Here is a 23,596-nt window from a genome sequence, read left to right as displayed (position 1 = left end):
TGGGGAACATAGTCAATAATGTTGTAATAGTGTGGTACAGTGTCAGATGGTTGCTGGACTTGTTATGGCAATCAGCTCTTTAGGTACATCAATGCTTAATAACTATGATGTTCTCCTGAAACTGATATAATACTGTATCTTAGCTATACTTTCATAAAGATCTTAAAAATAAATAAAATAACATGGAAAATGCTCTCATTTTAATTTTTTCTCTACATTATTGATCAATCCCTTTTTGAGACAAAGTTACTTTCTACTTTTCATCTCTTGAACAGGACTAGCAAGTAGTGGATGTTAAATGAATATTGGCCACTTTAAATTAATAGTCTTAATGAAGAAAATAATTTATTCCAGTCTTAATATTCAAATCTGAGTTTATGAAAAATATATAAATATATGTGTGTATATACATATATATACATACATATATATGTATGTATGTATGTATGTGTGTGTGTGTGTGTGTGTGTGTAGTCTACATGTAAATACAAAATTTGCTCTGCCAAATTACTGTCTTTTGGATAATAGTGATTTTAAAAATTAGTTTAAATTATGTTTTTTGTAGATCAGATGTATTCATTTAACTTTTCAAATCTATTTTTCCCCCTAGGGCATCTCTCAAATAATTCTCCAATTTGGTTAGAGAAAAGTGTCCCATAATAGCATGAATAGAAATTAATTTCACATAAATTCTTAAAAAAAAATAATAGGTACATATACTGAATATTCATTGTATGTCAGATCCTGTGCTGAGTACTTTATTGAAGGGTCTCATTTCACTATCTCAGCCACTCAGCAAGGTAGTACTGGGGTTAGGACCACTTCACAGAGGTATGAGTTGGACCCTGATCTGTCTGAATCCAATATGGGTGTCTTGGTCACTATGTTATATCCATCTCCCGACTGCGCAAACTGCTGGGAGCCAAAGCTCACCTGAGGTTGGGCTGTAAAGTCAGTACATAGGGGATGATAGTGCATGGTCAACATTACTTTTGAGAACCCGTAGCCCATTATGTAAGGCTAGTGTTTCTCTCAGGCCTGTGAGATGCCTACATGACGAAAGCCCATGGTAACAGAACCTTGTTGGCAGCAGCAGGACCCTGTCGCACATAACTGCTTTGATGGAACAATGGCCACCACATCTTTACTGTGCCATGCATTTTACCAGGTGTTTTGTCATATGTTACTTCTAATCTCCCCAACAAACCTAAGAAGCAGTTATTACTATTATCATTTTACAAATAAAGAAACTGGGGCTAAGAGAGGCTGGTTAACCTGCCCCAGTCCCCTCAGCTGGTAATAAGGACCTGTGGTCCTTGAGTCCTAAACCACAACTTGCGATGTACAGCAGCTCCTTCTCTTCCTAGAGACCTGGCAGAAAGATATTGGTATCAGTGGGAGGGCTGGGGGTCTACCCAGTCTCACATATGCACAGAGGCCTCCCTTGCTGCCAGTAGCAAAGTCCATGGTTTGTGGGGGTGACAGGTGTGGGTGGTGACCAGTGGAGTAGTGTCTAACTAATTGCCATCTAGAAAGATGGGACCTCTGTGAGTAAAGGGAGCTTCTACTGGGTCTTCCATTCCATCTCAAGAGGTGACATCATAGGCCTGGGCTATCCCGTCAAAACCTGAAATGGCCAAGCAGCTGTCTAGGCCTGGAGCCCAAGTCACTCTCAGCAGCTCTGGCTCAGGGTTAGGTGTGGATACTGGGCACTGGACTGAGCTCACAGGAATGCAGAGATCCCAGGGGTCAAGAAGACAGAGCTGTCCATCTGAGCAAAACCTGGCAACACTGGACCAGGGCTCTCGCCCCTGCCCCCAAGTTCTGTACAACACCTCCCTCTACCAGTCTCAGGGCTGGGCTGACAGTCTCTGATGATGCCTGCTTCTGGCAGGTGTCAAGGAGCCCCAGCCAGACCGAGTTGCAGCAGGAGGCAAAGATGTCTGCATCCAGGACTTACAGGCTACTTAGCTCTTCACTGTCACTGACACCTGAGGGTATACATGGTCTTCTGGGATTCCAAATCCACAGCCTTCAGACCATTGAGCCTCCCCCTGTGTGGGACTCCAGGTAGCACTGATGAGAAGATGGTCACTATAGGCCAGAGAGTGCCTTCTTTCTCTTGCCCAGAAATAATGTTGACAGATTTTATGACCACACTGCTCTCTGCGACCTGCCACACCTGCAGGTAACAACCTGGAAGGCCACTGGTCACCAGCAACCTGGTGTCTGGCACGTACATGCTTCAGATAAAAGACAAACCTGTCTCAAAATCTTACATGACACACCTCTCTCTGGGAATAGCCATTGTTTTCTGTTACAGAGATTCTGAGAGGTAATAAATACCTGATAAAGAATCTCATTTTTTGTTCAGGCTTTCATAACCAGCAGCAAAGACTCCTTTGTCACCAATCCATTAAAAAATTCGAGTGGCTCCTGAGAGGTTGAAAGCATGGAAAATGGAAATCTTGGTACAATTTACAAGTGCAAGGATTCCACAAGCCAGTTCACTATGGGTTCCATGGCAACTCATTTCACATAAATTCCTTGACATAAAATTGCTTTGAGGTTTTTATTTGTTTGTTTGTTTTTGTCTTTTTGGCAATGTTAATAAAGCAGCATCAGATTCATTTTTACAATCTTTTCATTTATAAATAGCCAATTCTAGGTAGTTGTATCATAATATAATGGAAGGTTAGTATCTAGTTTAAAAAGTCAGATTTTACTCTGCATGTTTTCCTCATTTTTTGAATGTAATAGCTTTTTTTCTAGTGGTAATGGTCATATAAAATGCTTCTACTCTGAGTTCATTCACTAATCCATTCCTATGCTTTGATCTTTGATTTTGTTTTACTTCCTCACAGCTATTTGTTAATTCTCAAAAGAAGTTATTACTCTTGCAAATAATTAGACCAGTATTTAAGGCAATTGGTATGTTAATCAACCTTGCTTGCTTGAAATAATGAAGCTACAAGTTAGGCCAAATTTAAGACTAATTTTATGAGAGCTAGAGGTTTTAATATGACAATAATTGCAACTATAGCTTAAAAATAGACCTTCATTTTTAAATAAAACTAAGAGGAAATAAACATATTTTTGTTACTTCATATTTTAAATTCAAATGATGACTGACAACTATGACTCAGTAATACATAGTAACATCTAAAAATATTATTTTATTGGTCTAATTATAATTACATATTAAACTTGTACGAGGTGTGATCATAAGAGTTAATATTTAAATTAAAAAAAAAATAACAATGAGGGCGCCGGCCCGGTGGCTCAGTCGGTTAGAGCTCCATGCTCCTAACTCCAAAGGCTGCTGGTTCAATTCCCACATGGGCCAGTAGGCTCTCAACCACAAGTTTGCCAGTTCAACTCCTTGAGTCCCACAAGGGATGGTGGGCTCCACCCCCTGCAACTAAGATTGAACACGGCACCTTGAGCTGAGCTGCCTCCCAAATGGCTCAGTTGGAGTGCAGTCTCTCAACCACAAGGTTGCCAGTTCGATTCCTCAACTTCCACAAGGGATGGTGGGCAGCGCCCCCTGCAACTAAAAAATTGAACACGGCACCTTGAGCTGAGCTGCCACTGAGCTCCAGGATGGCTCAGTTGTTTGGAGCATGTCCTCTCAACCACAAGGTTGCCGGTTCGACTCCCGCAAGGGATGGTGGGCTGTGCCCCCTTCAACTAGAAAACGGCAACTGGACCTGGAGCTGAGCTACGCCCTCCACAACTAAGACTGAAAGGACAACAACTTGACTAGGAAAAGAAAAGTGGCCTGGAAGTACACACTGTTCCCCCGATAAAGTCCTGTTCCCCTTCCCCAATACAAAAAAAAAAAAAAAAAAAAAAAGCAGTGAAAGACATATTGTCGTTAATCCCCCTCAAAATACTCCCCATCACTTTCAACACACTTATCCCATCATGCTTCCCATGTTCTGAAGCGGTTCTGGAAGGCCTCTTTCATGAGTGTCTTTAATTGTGATGTCATGGCTGCCTCAATGTACTGAATCAATTCAAAACATTTACCTTTCACGGCCATTTTGACTTTGGGGAAGAGCCAAAAATTGCACGGTACCAGATCCAGTGAATATGGTGGACCGGGACACACCATAATGTTTTTATTTGTCAGAAATTGCCATACCAGAAGTAATGTGTGAAACTGAGTATTATCACAGTGGAGGATTAAATAAAGACACTCATGAGAAAGGACTTCCAGAACTGCTTCAGAAAGTGACAAGAATGATGGGATGTGTTCGAAGTGAGGAGGAGTACTTTGAGGGGGATTAATGGTAATGTGTCTTTCATTGTAATATATTTTTTTTAAATTTAACATTCACCATATTTTTGGATCACACCTTATACATAAACATTAAAACAAAAACTAATCATATACAGCTATAAGAGATTACTAATATTGAGAGGTTTTTAATGAAAAGAGGTTTGCACGTATGCTTTGACCTTCAGTTTCAGTGATTTTGAACTTTAATGTGCTTGTTTCTGCAGATATTCATTGAAAATAAAGAGTATTAGAAACCTATGTGTGACACAGAAATGTAAAAAGGGAGGCTGTTTCACCTCTGATCTATATTTAATACTAATTGAGCAAGCTGATAATATAACTTAAGGATTTATGAAAGAAACCATTGATTTCTTTAGAAGGTACTTAAAAATTAGTTTACTAACATTCAGAATGCAGACTGAATAGATTAAAATAAAATCATTTGTTATTATTTTAAGAAACATGTTTAGTACACATCTATTGAAAATAATATTTAATATCTGATTTAAAATTATATAAAATTAGTAATGTGTATTCTATATAAGATCATAGGCCATTATTTAGGATTTTCATTTTGAAATGTTTCCTTGATGTACCTATCTCCTTTACTGATTATAACATTATGGATCACCAAATACAGACAATTACAGCATTAAATGAAGAGAGGCTCACTGAGTTAGTCACCAGATATTTATAAAGCTGTGGTGTTATGCTGTCACTTATCTACGCTTGTGGCAACTATTGTTGCAAATCATAGGAGGAATATAAAAAAGCAAGCAGTTACCAAGCCTCTAGGCACAAGAGAGAAAGAGGTCTATAAATTTAACTGAACAACTTTTACCGTTTATATCAGCAATAAAAGGATGTCTAAATTGAGACAAGAATGAGCCAGAATCATTTATCTTTCTCAGTTGACTCTCTCTGGGACTCTCTCCTTCCCCCAATTGGTTAGTCTATTTTTTTCTTAATATAGGTTGCAAACAGAAGGAGAACCTTTGGGGATAGGAAATTCGTAGTTTATTTTGACTTTTTTTTTCCTTTTCATTCCTATGCACCAGACTAAATATAGTTGCTCTGCATTAAGTTACCTATAAATTAGGGCACCAACTTAAAATATCTTTAAGTGTACTAGCTTTTTATTACTTTTCTGATTTACAGATTTCAAAATTACTTTTGCTATTATATTCAATTGCACTTAGGAATATTTTCTGTTATTATTGTTACATTATTAAAATAGTAATAGTAGTAGCTACATTCCTTTCAAATTCACTTAAATACCTTACATGCATTATCATTTTTTTGATGAATGTTTTTCTCATTTAGGTTCTATACAACAGTTTTATCAGATGTTGATGTTAAAATTATCTTTTCTTGGAATAGTCAAAATAATATTTAGGATGCCTGGTTTAAATTAGAATATTGGAGAAAAATACACTTCTCAATAGATCTCCATTGGAAGACTGTTTCAGATTTATCAATATCTTCTATTAACAGGTAATGAGGCTACATGTTGAATGTATCCCTTATTAGCTAGGAATAATACTTCTGTTCTAATAACTTAACTGTGAGATGATGGCCTAACAAGCCGTGGGCCTCACTTTTGACTGCAGACTGGGAGAAAAGGAACAGCCTGATTTCTGGGCACAGGAGATGGTGCAGTTGATCTTCTCCCCAACACTAAATAACATCCTAAAACTTGGCTGTATTTTTCACAATGTCCTCTTTTTACAGGAACTTAGCTGAAAGCAAGGGACAGCTGAGCCATTGTCCAGGGAAGAACCAATATGAGAAACTCTTTGTAGTCTTATTATTACTTTAAAAATCATTACCTTTATGCTTAAATATCCTACATGTACATTAACGGTTATCCCCCGAAACCAGACATCTTAAAATTTAATGGATTTATTTCAGGTGCCTCCATAGCTCAAAATAATTTGAGCAATTTTCCAATAGTGACTTAAAGTAAATCCATTTGTCTTTGCAGCATAACTCATGGGCATAACTTGAGGATTCTTTGTATAGGGTCGCTGTGCCTAGAAGACAGTCTGGCATCTAACAGGAATTCAGTTAATACCCTTTCAAAGAATAATTGGAGGGGAAATGGGCTTTGGTAGCAAAAACTTATCTAATTTCATTCTTATTTTGCCACTTAATCAGTTTTTGACATTGAGTCTGCACATTTGATTCATCGTTGACCAAATATGTAATTATTTTTGAATTAAAAGTATATATATAAATGTCTTAGAATATGTCTAGCACACAGCAGACATTCAATGAGTCACAAACAATGCATTCTGTTTTCTTTTTGCATGGACTGGGACAGAGGAGAGTAGATACACTTATCCACTCCTTGTATAAACTGGAATAATTCACCTTTCTTGATTATAGGCTTATATAGACTAAGAAGCAAGGGACTAATACTGATTTCCTCAGGCAATATTCCCAAGGGAATAATAATAATGTGGAAGGGTGTTCTGCTTTCAAGAATTAATGCTTACTATGTTTAAGATATTAATCACAGATAACTAAGTGATATAGATTGGTAGATAGACATTCTAATACAGATGAAAATTGAAGTAACATTTTAATATTAAATTCAAAACCTTATAATACACTTTAAGAATTTGAGAAAAATCTTTTTCCTTTTTTTTTTTTTTTTTTTAATGAAGTTGTGACTTTAGGCTCAAAAGAGAGACACCTGGATATATAGATATCTCAGACTCATACAAAACAATGAAAGTTCCTCTGAGGCATGTTATCAGTAATTGTAATAAAATGTTTAAACCCAAACTCTGTATTTTACAGTGGCTGGTTTTGTGGCAGATAGGAGACTGATCTCCTTGATTTTCACCTTGTGATATTACTCCAGTGAATGTTACCTGACATGGCAAAAGGAATCTTGCAGATGTGATTCAAGGTATGGACATTGAGATGGGGAGATGATCTTGGATTACTTGCATGGTCCCAATGCAATCACATTAACTCTTCAAAGAGGAACATCTTTCCCAACTAAAGTCATAAAGATGTCATGGAAGATGTAGGAAGAGGAAAGACTCAAAACCTAAGAAGGCTTCAACTTACTTTTGGTGGTTTTGAAGATAGAAGGAAATGGGTCAGGAGATAAGGAATGTTGGCAGGTTTTAGAGGTGGAGAAAGATTCCACACCTACAGGCAGTAAGGAAACCAGAGACATAAACTTTACAACACGATGTACTAAAAAGTCAGTTAACAATCCTAATGAGCAAAGAAACAGATTCTCTCTTTGACCCTGTCCCCTGCCCCTCACACACACACAAAAACACCTAACTTTCATCTGGAGAGACTCAGATTAAGGAAACAAGCTGAACCCACTTAACTTCTGAACGACTGACATTGTGAGATGATAAATCTATGTTGTTTAATGCCACTAACTTTGTAGTAATTTGCCTCGGCAATAACAGAAAACCAAGACAGGCAGAACAAAAAGTTCAGTTAATTACACATTTCTACACCTTCCATTTATTTTCTTTCAGATCCTTCCAATATGAACAATAGAAACATATTAATAATTGTGTGACTTTTGTCATTTAACAAAAGGAAAAAAAAACTTGGTGTGAATATGTTAATACAATATCACAGATTTAAAAAAAATGTTGTAACACATAATTGTAACATACATATTTTATAAATTTATGATTATTGCATAAATCAAATTTAGAGTTAGAGGTAAGTTTCTGAAAATTAAACTCAATTGTTTAGATGCAAATTAACAATCTGCATCATTAGTTTAATCTATTTTCTTCTGTTGTAAATGTGAAGTTTTATTGACAGTGATTTCCATTTAATTCACAAATGAACTGTTCCAGGAACTGTGAAGCCATGGTTTGTGAAGTTTATCATTGTGGGTCTTGGAGTTCCCAGGCATAAAATAGAATGATGGATGGAAAGGAAAGTCATAATTAAATAGGTGACTAATATCAGCAACTACTTCCGATGTGGCAGATATTGCTTAATTCTTACAAGATAGGGGCTTAGTCACACACACACACACAAAAATGCTTGTGGTAAGCAACATGTCCTAAGTCATACAACCATTTTGGTAGAGATGGGATTCAAACTCTTTTCAGAGCCTGAACACTTAATTTCTACCATGACTTAAAAAACAAACAAAAAAAACCATGAAAGTTCTATGGGCAGCAACAATAAAAAGGGAGCATGAGGAGCTGTAAATCAATGATAAGAAGGGTTATGAAAGTGCCTGATGCAATGTTGAATGCAAAATGTATGTGTATTTTGTACTTATAAAATTATCTGTGTGCTTTATAGATACCAGTTTTTCTCTGCTCACTCAGCAATAGGAAGATGGATGTTTTTGATTTCCACTAGACAAATTAATACATTCTGGAAGTGCAAATCATAGACTAAAATTCAAAACCATTACCTATTTTTTTTTCAGTTGTATGAAGGGCTTCCTTGGTACAGGTATGTATATTATTGTTCATATTCTATCATATTTCAAATTTTATTTTATGCTGCAAGTCGGCATATCAAATGCAATTCTCAGTTTCCATTGAAAAGTCAGCATTGTTGCTGGTGCCATTTTTGAGAGAAAGTGGTATGCATTTTGAACAAAGTGTTTGCTAGGTACTAAGTGATTCATTAACTACTGGTTATCCTGTTCAATTACAATATAATTCATGCCAGCAGGTAAGTTATATTTGCTTCTGAAGCAGAAACATAGAATTAAAGAACTAGAATATATTGTACGAAATCTAGTTTAACTTCCACATTCCATAGGTGGAAAAATCAAGTCCAAGATAAGTTAAATGATTTGCCCAGAGTTTTAGAGTATACTAAGAAATATGGATAAGTTTAGTATCTTAACTGAGGATTCCTAAATCCATGTTCCATATGACTATATAATTAATGGAATAAAAACATCAATGTTACACAGAAAAGACTGCCTATGTATAGAATGTCATTAAATAATTTTTTTACATAGTAAATGAGAGGACAAAAAGATCTGCCAGTTTAAAGATACCATATATTTTCTCCCTTACCATAACTTAACCATCACATTATTAAAGTTATATTTTCTCTGAGTAACCATGATGAGCTTTAATTTTCTGATTTTATATGTAATCTTTTCTTACTTAGATCTTCCAAAAATTCACATCTGTGTTCACTTTCCTCACTTAACAGGGTTAGGATATAAAGGCAACATTTTGCATTCCTTCTGTGTGTTATATTTCATCTTGTAACTTTTTTGAAAAATATATTTTAAAAAAGTTCAATATATTTGACAGAATAAATTCTGTGCCCAGCTTGTAAGGACCATAATTTATAAATGCCAGTTTCCAAAAGAATTTTCATTTCATTTCACATAATTTCACTTAATTTTCCCACCCATCTATAGAGGTAGGCAAGACAGGTTTTATTATCTTCATTTCATTGATGAGAAAACTTGGCATTAGAAGGTTAAGTGACTTGCCCAGCGTCACATTTGTCTTAAGTAGTGGAGCTGATTATAAACTTAATATTTCTGTCTATTATCTTGTACTTTTATCAGTAGAGATCACTGAGATCATCAATCTTACTTTATAATAGCTACCTGGAAAATATACTATAAAATAATTACCTATACCCCTTTCCTCCCCCCCCAAAAAAAAAAAAGAAAAAAGCCACACATAGGCCTTTTACTGTTTTTCAAACTCCTATAGAGTGGGGATTAGCAAACTATAACATATAGGTCAAATTTGGAGTGTTGCCTATTTTTGTAAATACATCTTATTAAAATACAGCCACACCCATTCATTTAGATATTTTTTATGTATGCTTTCCCACTACAATCGCAGGGTTGAATAGGTAGGACAGAGACCACTCAGCCTACAAATCCTGCCATATTTATTGTCTGGCCATTCACATTAAACATTTACTGACAACTGTTGGAGGGCACAGGAAGCTAAAATACACTCCCAGACTCTTGTAGCTAATTCTTTAAAAAACTGTAGTAATCTCTTGATGGGGATTCCAGGAAATTGTTTTAAAAGGGATAGACTTGACTGCCATGACTCTTTTTTCCTTTCCTTTGCTGGATTTCCTTCTCCCTAACTATATTACACCGGAGTTTCAGTAGTTACTTTATATACATGAAGTGACAAGCATAAGGACAAATGATAATTTGGTAGGAGGAAGAAAGAGCTTGGATGACTAAATTATATCATGCATCAATTTCAGCAGCAGTCTTGGACTTCATGGATCTATAAAGAATCTCCTATGCCTTCAAGCATTGTTACTGAGTTTGTTGTTACTGTTATTCTTGTTGTTTTGGGTGTTTGTTTTTTTGCAAGAAAAAAACACAAACATTTCTAATGGATACACTAACATTTGCTGGAGACATAGGAATGTATTAGCTGTTATATTAATAATGAATCAGTCTAGGATTAAGCATCTTTTTATCTCTATCTACCTCCACTCCATGGGTAATCTTGTCTAGTCTCATGAAAATAGATCCTATTTATATGATTATTACTCTGAAATCTTTCATAAACCCAGTCATATCCCAATTCATTACTCACAATTCTATGTGTATATGCAATAGTATTTCAAACTTTTTGCTTACATTAACAAAGTTGGATTCATCTACATTCAATATTTTAGAAAATCTAGTTGCTACTCAGTTAAAATATATCCAGAATTTCAGCTCTCCTCCACTAGCATTCTTATCCGAGCCACCGTCATTCCTTGCCAGGATTACTGCAGTACCCTCTAACCGCTCTCTTTGCTTCTACCCATGACTCACTAAGTCTGTTCACCATATCACAGCCAGAATGATCCAGTAAAAATGAAAAGAAGATGATGTCACTTATTTGCCTAAAGTGTCCCAATGATTTGCTATCCCTCTTAAGTAACAGACAACTTTGACAATGACCTACAAAGCACTTTGCAATTAGCCTCATCTCCTTTCCCCAGCCCTACCGTTATCTTTCTGACACCATCATGCATTCTGCTCTCCTTCATGCACTATCTTCTGCCTACACTGGTTTGTTTGCTGCTTTTCTAGAATATGCCACGTTTTCGCCTGCTTCAGAGTCTTTGTTCTGGTTTATTATTCTCATTGTTCTTCACTCAAATAGTCACATGGATATCTCCCTCTTCCAATTTCTGCTCAAATATAATCTTCTCAGTGAAATTTTCCCTAATTATTCTGTGTAAAGTTGTAAACTATTAACCGCCCCATTCATCATTAGAACTGCCTGCATTATCTATTCCACTTCCATGCTTTCTATTTTCTATCACATATTTTTATTTAAATTATATATAACATATAAGACACCTTACTTTTAAATGTTTTGTTTTTCTTCTTAGTACTTATTTATTCTATATAATTCACTATTATTAAAATTTATATTATATATACATATGTATGTATACACATTATATATATATATATATATATATATATATATATATGTATGTATGTATATATATATATGCAGATATATATGAATGACTTGAATTTAAACTCCAGGAAAGCAGAGATTTTTGTTTATCTATTCATAGAGAACCCCCCAACTGTGAAGTTCCTGGTAAATAATTTAATATTTATTTTCTCACTTAATACTCAGATGTTGATGAGTTAAATAGTTATTGTTCCTAAGTAAAATAATAAACTGAAGCTTGTTATATTTAAATTGCTTGTCATTGATCACACAGTTAGTGAGTGATTTTGCCAAGATTTTAACTTAGAAGTCCCTCTTAATTACGATGCTCTACTGTCCTCCCACCTGTGAATATAATTCAGGCAACAAAGAATATACTTCAGGCAACAGACATGGTAACAAAATTGAAATGGAGGTTGGTAGGATAGTGAGGAAAGTAGATATAACACTATTTTAGAGCAATATTCTCTTAGTTGTCAAATTCAAAAGGAAAGTGAATAATCTCATGATAGAACACAGAGAACAAAAAGCTAAAAAAAACAAATAGTTAATGTCTCTAGGTGGTGAACACACAATGGAATTTATAGATGATGTAATACAAAATTGTACACCTGAAATCTATGTAATTTTACTAACAATTGTCACTCCAATAAATTAAAAAAACATTAATAATTAATATAATAAGGTGATCGGAGAAAATACCACATTCAAGTTTAGTTAGTCATCAAAGGAGGTATAGAAAAAGGAGGAAAAGAAGAACTATATCAAGGGAAGTTGCAGGTAGAATTTCCTAGTTTGGAAAACCAAGAAAAGTTATTCAGGAAAGTATTAACAGGCCATTTCTAGAAGACAGAAAAACCTGTGCATGTTTATTCACTCAAAAAAAACATTCACTTACCTCCATATAGAGAGCCTGGATTAATTAAATGCATTTATCTCTTTTCTCAAGATCCCAATAAAATTATGGCAAAGTAATATCATTAACTATAGAATTGAGACAGCAACAATTAAGACATTTCAGAACTTTTTTCAAGATGTAAAGTGAGTTTAGAAAGTAGTCACCATTTAACAGAGCCAACAATGATGAGAGAAGGGATTCTTTAGAATGCAATTCTAATGGACCATGAAAGGCTCTAAACCAGGCAGCAAATGTTGCCATGGAAAGCAGAGGTTGAAGCAGGATTCTGAAAACACAGCATCCCGTTAGTTCCTCAGAACATTTATCTTTACCTCAAGTATACAGATTCATTCACTTTTTGATATGAGTGTTTTGTTTTCTAGACAGACATGAAACAAAGATTTTAGCCTTGAGTACCCAAGTATAGCTAAGAGTGAGGCAAAAGGCTAAAAACAAGGAAATTTAATGAAAACTGTTTTGTCTTGCTCAGTTTCTTCTCATCATTCATCATCTCTCCATATTAACACATCCTGTGAAGAAATCAGATCTCCTCCTTCAAAACTAGTAAGTGCCCTGCCCTTAGCTGTAGGTTTTTTTTTTTTTCCTGTGTAATAAATGAGAGAAATAACAAATGGATCTGTATGGATTTTAAAAACAGGCAGCAGAACTGTAAGAAGCTCTTTAAAAGCCTTCTGTAGGAAAAATAAGGGAAACAATTCTAACAGTAATTGATTTATAAACATTCTACAAATAAAAATAAATGTAAGATCACATAACAAAATGGTACATAGCTATTTATAAAATTTTCCCACATTAATTATATTTTAATATATATGAACCCAGATGTCCTACCTGAAAGAAATATTAATGAAGTCACAGCAGTAACCCAATAGGTCCATGAAAGCGCTTCAACCTGGCAGGAATCTCCTAAAATATGTGGAAAGTTGTATTTGTACTTTTATTTTGATAGTTTTCATGAGAATATCCCTAAATGAACTACAGAGAAGAATTCTTGCATGTTTATTTTTTCTCGGAAACTTTTTTTAATAACATAGGGTGTTTATAAACTATGTATATGACTATATCTCCAATTGCCATTAAAATCAAGATAAACTACTCCTCTGTTTGAAAAGCATTTTTACTTTATCATCAATCTCAAAGGATATTTTTCAAGGCATGGAGAATTCAATATTGAGAGTTTTGTTGTTACTCTACTTTTTGTTTCTTTAGATTTTTTTTTCCCCCAGAATGTTCAGAATATCATTTCACTCTTTTCTGGCTTTTACTGATGCTACTGACAAGTCACTTTTCAATTTAATATTTTCTCTTGTGCTATGATAAAAAAAAAAAATATATATATATATATATATATATATATATATATATATATATATATATATATTTAAGATTTTTCATTGTGTATTTGATTAGCTACAGTTTCATTATGATGTTCCTAGTTGTCAATTTATTTTAATTTCTCTTTCTTAAAATTAATTAGAACCTTGATTATGTGGATTTTTGTCAATGAACATTTATGCAAAGTATGAGCCATAATATTTTCAAATATTATCTCTGCCTCACTCTTTCTCTTCTCTCCCTCAGGGGCTGCAATTTAAATGTTATATTTTCTCCCTCTGTCTTCCTGTATATACTTTTAAAATCTTCTTTCTGTATTTTCCATCTTTTTGCCTGCTATGATTATGGTGTTTTTTGTTTAAACTTGGCTAAGCTAGGAATATGTTTTTTTCTTATATGCATCCCAATACATTTTCAGTTTATAGCTGACAGAAAAAGAAATTTGACAAGATTTGGACGGTTGAAAGGAGGCAATAGCCATCAGCTCTGTTGATCGTTGTATCCACAAACTGAGGAACAGAAGCAGCAACTCTCAGAAAATCAGATTCAACACTGACCACCCTTTCACCAAACTTATAAAGTTTTCTTCTGCTGACTTATTGGCCCCATTGCCCGGCAGTGATCTCAGGCGCACCCCAGAGGCACAGAAACAGAAAGAAAGCACTCTGGCACAGACTTCTCCAGAATGCTCGTTTCTTTGTCATCTTCTTCAGGCAGTTAGCCATAGCTGGTCTATGAGATTCTTTGGCAGGATCCAATGTGTCTTTGGCAGGTTCCAATGTGTCCACTCATGCCAGTGTTTCAGAGGAGAGGTTAGTATTTTCATCTAATCCTTTACCTCACCCTTACTTGTCCAGTGTCTTCTGTAGTTGTGCAACGTTTTACTCTTAGAACAAATATTCTATTCTTTTATTCATAGTGGTACTACTTCCCTGACTAAACCCTAACTGTACTGAGTACCATTTTTCTGAACTCTTGTTAATTTCATTAACTCTGCTTTCTGCTGTATGCAATTTGCTATGAGGTCCATTCATTGATTTTTAAAATTTTATCTGTTAAATTATTGAGTTCTATATGTTTTTTACATCCTTTATATTTCCATGTCAGCAAAATCACTTTTTATATTTCCCTGTTTTGTAAATATTCTCAAATTTTTACTTTGAATTCTTTAACTTAACAGTCTTAATTGCTGCTGCCCTGATCTCTTGGGTTCTAATGGTCTTTCTGGACTAGGATTGGTCCTGTATAATCTTCTAGATACAGAGCAACATGATGAAAAGAGCAAAGACTTGAGAATCAGAAACAACAGGGCTAGAACCCCAACTCTGCCCAGTGCTATTCACCTGAGACCTGGGGATATTTCTTAAACAATAAAGAAGTTCTCCTTGTTTCTCTTATCCCACTAGAATGTTAACTCCTTAAGGAATATACGGGTGTTTATTTTATCTTCCACTAAATTTATGGGGCCTAGAAGAGCTCTGAGCATCTAGTAGGTGCCTAATAAAGAATTGCTGAAAAATAGAAGACCCCAAATAGGTAGAGCTGTTTTGTCTTCTGTATCTGATAATTCCAAGAGGAGTTATTTGTGGATCTGTTTTAGTTGCTTGAGTTTTTGTTGGTTCCTGATTTTGTGGAATATTTGATGCATTAAACATTGAATTTTAAGAATTATCTGTAGGAAGATGAGGGTAAAGGAGATCAAATATATGGCAATGGAAAGAGAACTGACTATGGGTGGTGAACACACAATGTGATATATAAATGATGTATTGCAGAATGGTACACCTGAAATCTATGTAACTATGCCAACAATTGTCACCCCAATAAACTTTAATTAAAAAAAAATGATTTGTAGGAATATACTTAGGCCTGCAATGACAGAGAACCTTTCTTCAAAGATTTACGCATATGTTTGCTTCAATCCATCACTAGGATCATTGCTGGTCCTCAGCCATGCTAGGCACTGTTGAATGCTTCAGGTTATCTGCAACCAGGGTTTTAAACTAGAGCACAATTCTGTATGAAGAATTATGAAAAACATAATTCTGCATTAAGGCCAGTTCCTTTTTTGTTTACTTTTGCCCCAAAGTTGTGTATTTTAGTGCAGCTTACTGTTTGATATTATCGCATTAGATTCTTCCCTCCTGTAGAATATAGGCTTTATTCTATCTTCCTTATTTCACAGATGTGTCAAATAAATTTTCACATTTTTGCAGTCCATGATTACCTATCTTGGTTGCAGTTTCTCTTTCAATTTTACCCAAGTAATTGCTTCTTTCCTCTTGAGATCCTCAGTGTTTTTAAGGAAATTTTTTCAACATATATTTTGTCCAAAACTTCAGAAATTTTTAGTAGAATAAATAATAATTTATTGTGGTTCAAATAATTTGATCTTACATTAGGGGAAAATATCGTCAAGAGTCATTTAGACATAAAAATATACATCACTAACAACATTCAACATTTTCTATGATTTCCTGTTATTCTAGAAAAAGCTTTTACTAAAGATTATAGCATTCATTTTTTTCCTAAAAATGTGTCCAACCTTACACACACACACACGTTTATAATAATGAAAGCTACAAGAATCTGATTACTAAGAATATAATAAACCTGTTTATTCTTCACCAAACATACAATTATCATCAAATATCCAACTAAATGATAAAATTTAAAAAAAGAAGTAATTTCATAAGATAAAACTGATGCCAAGAGATGTAAGATCATCATTTCCTAGTATTTGACAAGTATTGGTTTGATCAATGAAATGTTGATGCATACAATTCAAACTTTATTTTTGATTTCTTAAAGTAGTACGCCATACTTTTTGATTAGACTATTGCTGAGTTCTGTGTTTTCTCCTAATTGGAAAATTTAGTTTCTCTCTGTGAGGTTTTGAAGAATTCATGAAAAAGAATAGTTATTGTTACTTTTAAATTGTTAATAGCTTTGATGTAATGTTGCATTTGAGTCCCATATCATACCCATCACTAGAGTGATAATAAGACAAAAAGTACAAACCCAAAGTCACCTGTAGCTGACAATGGGTGGAAGAAAACATGTATTAATTTACATAGAAATATGGGGACAGTCAAAAGGGATGAAACATGAACAAAAATTCCTTTTTTAAAACTACTTTGAAAATGAGTAGCAAATGCATAAAATATCAGTCAGATATTCGATACTAACTCAAGAACTATCTACAACTAGCATTAAATATATGTAAATGCATTCCCTTGGCAAGAACAGCATGCTTGTTTTTTTAGCATTTTAACTGCATACTTTTATGGTCTACATGACTTCTCTGAATGAAAGGAAAGCAATGCTTTATTTGAATATTTTCAGTGTTATATGGGTATTCTAACTGCCTGCATAACTTTTCTGAATGAAGACAAAATACATAGAAAAGAACCTGAGTATGTACGTGTGTGTGTGTGTGTATATATGTAGATCTATCTATCTATCTATCTATCTATCTATCTATCTATCTATCTATCTATCATCTATCTATCTATCTATCTATCTATCTATCTATCTATCATCTATCTATAGATACAGGTATATTATACAGATATATAATGCATAAAAAACATAGCCCTTTGTTACACATCCAGAAGCTGAATAAGGGCCCAAACACAGCTTTTCCCACACAGCACACAAATATTGTTTCTGATGCTAGAAGATATAAGGTATATTCATAGCTGTTGCTCAGCCTCACAACTAAACTAAAATCTAGGCTTAAAAGCGATCAACACTATTTTGCATGCCGGGCTAGTTTATAGCAGAGTAACCATATATTCACTTTATTTCACTTTAATCCTAGACAGGAAATGTATTGCTGGATCCTAAGTGAGTTGGAAATATTACCAGGATTATTGCAAAGTACTTTGTGTGGCTTTACTGTCATGTTGAAGGTAAGTAGGATCCTCTTTTTGATTATGGACATTGACAAGTTAATATGAATGAAAAATTCTTGTTCCTCTATTCTTGCATTTTGAGATAATTTTCGTTGAAGTTCAAACCTACAGAAATTTGGGGAAAATGTTTACTTCTCTGAAAACAAAGTTCATAACAGTCTAGGCTGCATCTGGGTATAAGCTTTACACTCTGAGAGTTCTGCATGTCTTCTCACATTTGCTTGTCTATCCTTCTTACTGTTTTATTTATTGTTTTAAGATCTTATGTCTCTAGAATGGTCCTTTAAAAATGCAAATACAATACCTAAATAGGGGTGTCACTGACTTCATTATCATTCATTAACACCCTAGCCAGGAACTTTTTATCACACCAGTTTGCTTCAGTGAGTTGAATATCAAGGAAATGGGACTCAGTTCAGATGTGTTTCGAAAATGAGAATGCTGGACAGCACTATAACAGAGAGCCCAATAAATATAAATACTTTTTTATATAATAAAATTTGTTAGCATAAGTAAAATATATAATGAAAAAATCTATTAGAATTCAGCAACATTTTAAAATGAGGTATTGCAAATTGTATTGGAGAAAGCCACTCTTTTTTTTTTTAATTTATTAGTTTCAGGTGTACAAGACAAGGTAATACTTAGACGTTCATCATTTATATCCTACACACTGTGAACTCCCCTCCCCCCATCCACTATCCCTCCGACCTCACACCGAGCCATCACATTATATATATATAAAATTATAGTTGGCATTCATTAATGTTTAGCTTCTGGTGTACAATGCCATGATCAGGCATCCACAGTATCCCTGAGGTGGTCTCCCAAATAGGACGCATGTCCATCGGATACCCAACAAAATCTTTACAACATTGTTGAATACGTTCCCCAAATTAATTTTCAAAAAACCCTGAGGCCATCTTGTGGTTACCAACTGCTTCCAAATCCCTTCACCTTTCCCCTTATCCCCAACCACCACCCCCCCGCCCATCTAACAACTCTCGTTTTTTTCTTTGTGTCCCCAAAACTGTTTCTGATTAGTTCATTCACATATTCTTTTCTTTAGATTCCGCATATAAGTGAGATCATATGGTACTTGTCTTTCTCTTTCTGACTTATTTCACTTAACATAATGTTCTCTAGATCCATCCATGTTGTTGCAAATTATAAGATTTCTTTCTTCTTTATGGCTGCGTAATATTCCATTGTATAAATATACCACAGCTTCTTAATCCAGTCATCTACCGATGGGCATTTCGGTTGTTTCCATATCTTGGCTATTGTGTAAAGTGCTGCAATAAACATAGGAGTGCATACAGATTTTTGAATTGGAGTTTTGGATTTCTCCGGGTAGATGCCTAGGAGTGGAATTACTGGATCATAGGGTAGTTCCATTTTCAGATTCCTGAGATACCTCCATACTGTTTTCCATAGTGGCTGCACTAATCTGCAATCCCACCGACAGTGCACTAGTGTTCCCTTTTCTCCACATCCGCGCCAGCATTTGTTGTTTGTTGATTTATTGATGATAGCCATTTTGACTGGAGTGAGGTGGTATCTCATTGTGGTTTTTATTTGCATTTCTCTGATGGTTAGTGAGGTTGAGCATTTCTTCATATGTCTTCTTGCCTTCTGTATGTCCTTTTTAGAAAAATGTCTCCTCAAGTCCTCTGCCCATTTTTTAATTGGGTTGTTTGTTTTTCTGGAGTTGAGTTGAGTAAGTTTTTTATAGATTTGTGATATTAATCCCTTATCAGATATATCATTGGCAAATATCTTTTCCCATTCAGTAGGATCGCTTTTTGTTTTATTGATGGTTTCCTTTGCTGTGAAAAAACTTTTTAGTTTGATGTAATCCCACATGTTTATTTTTTCTCTTACTTCCCTTGTGCGAGGGAAAGAGAAAGCCACTCTTGATAGGATAGAAAATGGAGAAGCTGATTATTTTCCTGAGAAATGGGCGTGCATCCTTTTACCTAAAGGAACTGTTTAAATTATTACACCAGGGTTGGGAGGGGGGAAACAGAACAGACTAAATTATGTTTGCTTTTTTAGTGCTACTGCCAGAAGAAAATGCAGGCTTGTAAGAAAGATTGGATTATTTGTACAAAATAAAGAAACTTAATTTTCTTTAGAGACGCTGTTTAGTGTTTCTGTATATATGTATCTGATGCTAACTTCCATTATCTCCCCACATCACATCTTCTGAGACTCACAACTATATTTAATGTTATTATATCTTCATATGTATGTCTTATAGATATTTGAAACTTAAACTTTCAAAAATATGATTTATCATTCCCCCTCTCCAGTCTCAAACGTATTCTTTCTTTGTTTCAGATATAAATGAAAAGTACAACTACGCGAGAATGTAAGCAAGAAACTTGGAAATCTTCATTTCTTTCCTTATCTCATCAAGTCTTTGCTTTCTAGTTTTTCGTGAATCCATCCAACTGTTTCCTTCCCTGTAAAAACTACCAAAGTTCAAGTTCTACTAATATCCAATTGGAAATTCAGCTGCAGCCATGTAACTAATCTCTCTAACCACATTTTACTTTTCCAAGGACTATTGTCCATGTTATATACAAAGCAGCTTTGAAACAATTAAACATCATTTTTATTTTAGTAAGATATATAAGAAAACAAAAATGGTTCATTATATCATTTACATATTCCCTGATCCCCCCAAAATATTAATTAAAAAAAAACTGCTGATGTGTCAGATAATGCAAACTAAAAATGTATCAACTGTGATTTGAACCCCTTCCTTGCGCCACTCCTGTCATAGTTTTTCTCCACAAATAGTGGGTACCCTGCTTCTGTGATGTCTTGACTTCCTGTATTGAATTGGGACATAGTACTACATTATGTTACAATTTCCTGTTTATTTCTAAATGCCTTGTGGCAGCCTGCTTCTCAAATGGCTTTTGATGAGCCCAACTTCCCAGTATTCACTCCTTACTCTTTCCATAGAGTGAGGGCTGAACCTAATGACTTGCTTTCATTGCATAGAGTACAGCAGAAATGATGGCATTGTCATTTCAGAGATTAAGATGTTAAGGTCGATGACTTCTGTCTTGGTAGTACTCTCTTGCTGGCTCTTTTTATTTGTGTACTCTAAAAAAAGCTATCATTTCATGAACTGCTCTCTTTAGAAACCCATGTGAAGGAACTGAATGAGGGCGATCTCTGGCCAAGTACCAGTGAGAAACTGAGTTAATCCCATGATTAACAGAATCCTGCAAACCACAACATCAATGAAATGGAAGCAGGTCCTTGTCCATTTGTGCCTTGAGATAACTGTAATCTTGAAAAATACCCTCAGATAGGAGATGTAGCTAAACTGGACCTGTATTCCTGATTGACAGACGCTATAAAAGAATAGGTTGGTGGGTTGGGATAATTTATTATGCAGCAATAAATAACTAGTGCATTAGATTGAAAAGTCCTGGAGAGAAAAATATACCATGTTTTATACTAAATCCTTAGCCCCCACCTCATTTGGATGGCATTAGGCAAAACAGAAAACTTGTTTTCTTGATGTACACAGAATTCAAAGAAGCAAAAGCAAAGAATACACATAATTAAAACAATTGGTAAATATCTGTCTTGAACAGAAAGAAACTGGAATGGTTGGAGAAAAAGAATAAAAAATGATGACAAATTTTGATTCATGTGAAATGGAAGTTGCATTGCTTGGAAAATAGAGGGAAAATAATTAAACATGTATTGAGGCAATTTGGAGGAAAAATGTGCTGAACCTACAGGGAATAAGAAGTGAGAAAAAGAAGAAAAAAGAGAAAGAAATAATTTCCTGGAGAAGCCTAATGGGAGTGGCACTGGGTGTTCATATCATTCTTTGAAAATTTTGAATTTTTTTAAGGTGTGTGTAATTCACAGAAGGGGCCAATTCCACTTCTGAGTAGTTAGTACAAATACAGAGAACACCTGTACAACTGAGAGATAATTAATAAGCTCAAATAATTCAGTAGGAGATGGAGCTCTGAGCTAGAGGTCACTGCACAAAGAGAACCTCAGAAATTTAAAGACATCCTAGGGAAGAGTATTGGACTTTCCACTAACAGTGTAGTAAAACTGAGCCGATGCCATCTACATCTTTAAAGCAGGAAGGACGTGGATGAGATACCAGTTACATATATTAACATGAGCCTAGCTAAATGCATCTTGAGACAGCTTTATGATCAATCACTACATTTTGAATAGTTCACAACAACTGGAAAAGTAGAAGCTCCTTCAAGTATTGTCAACAGAAATGTATGTTAATATGGTTACATAGATGATAGAAAAGATGCAAATCAAATAATAAGAAGCCTCTACTGATCTCAATTAGGAAGGATAAAATGAAGAGGAAGTTTAACCCAAGCCAGGGACCAGATATCTACAATCGCATGGGTATATACTGAAAGAGTGGAAACTACAGAAGATACGCAGATGCTGGACACTGTTCGATGCAAAGACAAGGGCATGGGGAGAGGAGATGTCCTATATTTGATATTTCTTTCAGTCTTTCTTCCCTGTGCCTACCATTGTTCAAAAACTCTCAGAAGCAGATGATAGGGTTGCCTGGGAAATATAGGGTCAGTACGGCTGTTCCCCAGGGCAGAGGAGGGGGAGAACAAACAAAAGATCAAACACATTCAGGGTCGGGGTGCAACTTATATGTAAGGCAGGCAATATCATTAAATAAATCCATACAAAAAGAGAATCGAGGAATATGAAATAATGAAGATAAATTTGCCACTGAATCATTTTTATGAGCACTAATTTTGATACACACTCTGATTTCAGAGTTCCCTTAGTGTCAGTGCTGTGAAGGAAATTACATTTGGGTAATTTCTATGTAATTTCTCCAGTTCTATGTTGGTACCCACTTTAACTCAGAACCCACAGCTCTGCTGCATTCCTCATCTTTAAACTGATTCTAGGGCAGTCTGACTTTTAAATCTGATCTAATTGTATGAGAGTCTTCTAGATGTAAAGTACCCTAGTTGAACAGCATTCATGAGTTGTTCTTCCCATTCCAGGATCTGTTTATGCTGAATATCAGAAACAGGCAAATAGAGTGAGATATTTGAGGTAGCTGAAGAGTGGTGAGTTTATAAACTGCCCTACAGCCCTTACTCTAAAATGCTTCCTAGGGAACAACCAACTACTAGTATCTTTAATGCTTCTGTAAAGTCAGAGAAACCCCGCCATACATGCTTTCTTGTCTTCTGTAAGGATTAGGAAAATAACTTCCAGCAGCAAAAACATGTTCGTCTCTTCCACTCTCACCTTTGAGGTCAATATAGCCACTGTAATACAAGAGTTCTCATCTTCATTTTATACCGTGGACATCTGAAAGTCCCTCACATTCAAGAAGAATGAGTTTTATTGGTTTTAAAAGTCACAGGATGATTAGAAATATTTTTTCCCATTTATTTTTAGTTCTAGCATTCCATTAAAATACTTAAAAGTTAGTCTGTCATAAATTCACAGGACACACATATGACTTTATCTTCCTTACACTTAATAATTCTCCAAACAATTTTCTTAAAATGTGAGTTTCTATAAAAAAGGCAGCATGAAAACTCTTTCAGCTAGAAATAGTCTATAAAGTGATAGTGTGTGGATGTGTTCTTTTCCTTTGCTTTCTGTAACAGTTACACGTAAATCTGAGCTTCAATGGTTGGCTCATTTTATAATTTGGAATAAT

General features: G+C 34.9%; 1 pseudogene across 1 annotated transcript; it reads right to left on the bottom strand.

Annotated features, from left to right (window-relative positions):
• Window positions 1–1,421: 1,421 nt before the first annotated feature.
• Window positions 1,422–2,242, bottom strand: LOC308494365 (WD repeat-containing protein 73-like; annotated as a pseudogene). Its single transcript has one exon. The product of its transcript is annotated as a WD repeat-containing protein 73-like (transcript).
• Between the last annotated feature and the right edge of the window lie 21,354 nt (window positions 2,243–23,596).

The sequence above is a fragment of the Rhinolophus hipposideros genome, assembly GCF_964194185.1.
Source record: "Rhinolophus hipposideros genome assembly, chromosome: 3".
Taxonomy (NCBI): Eukaryota; Metazoa; Chordata; class Mammalia; order Chiroptera; family Rhinolophidae; genus Rhinolophus; species Rhinolophus hipposideros.
The sequence above is the reverse complement of the archived record's forward strand: the minus strand, read 5'-3'. Positions and strand labels throughout refer to the sequence as shown.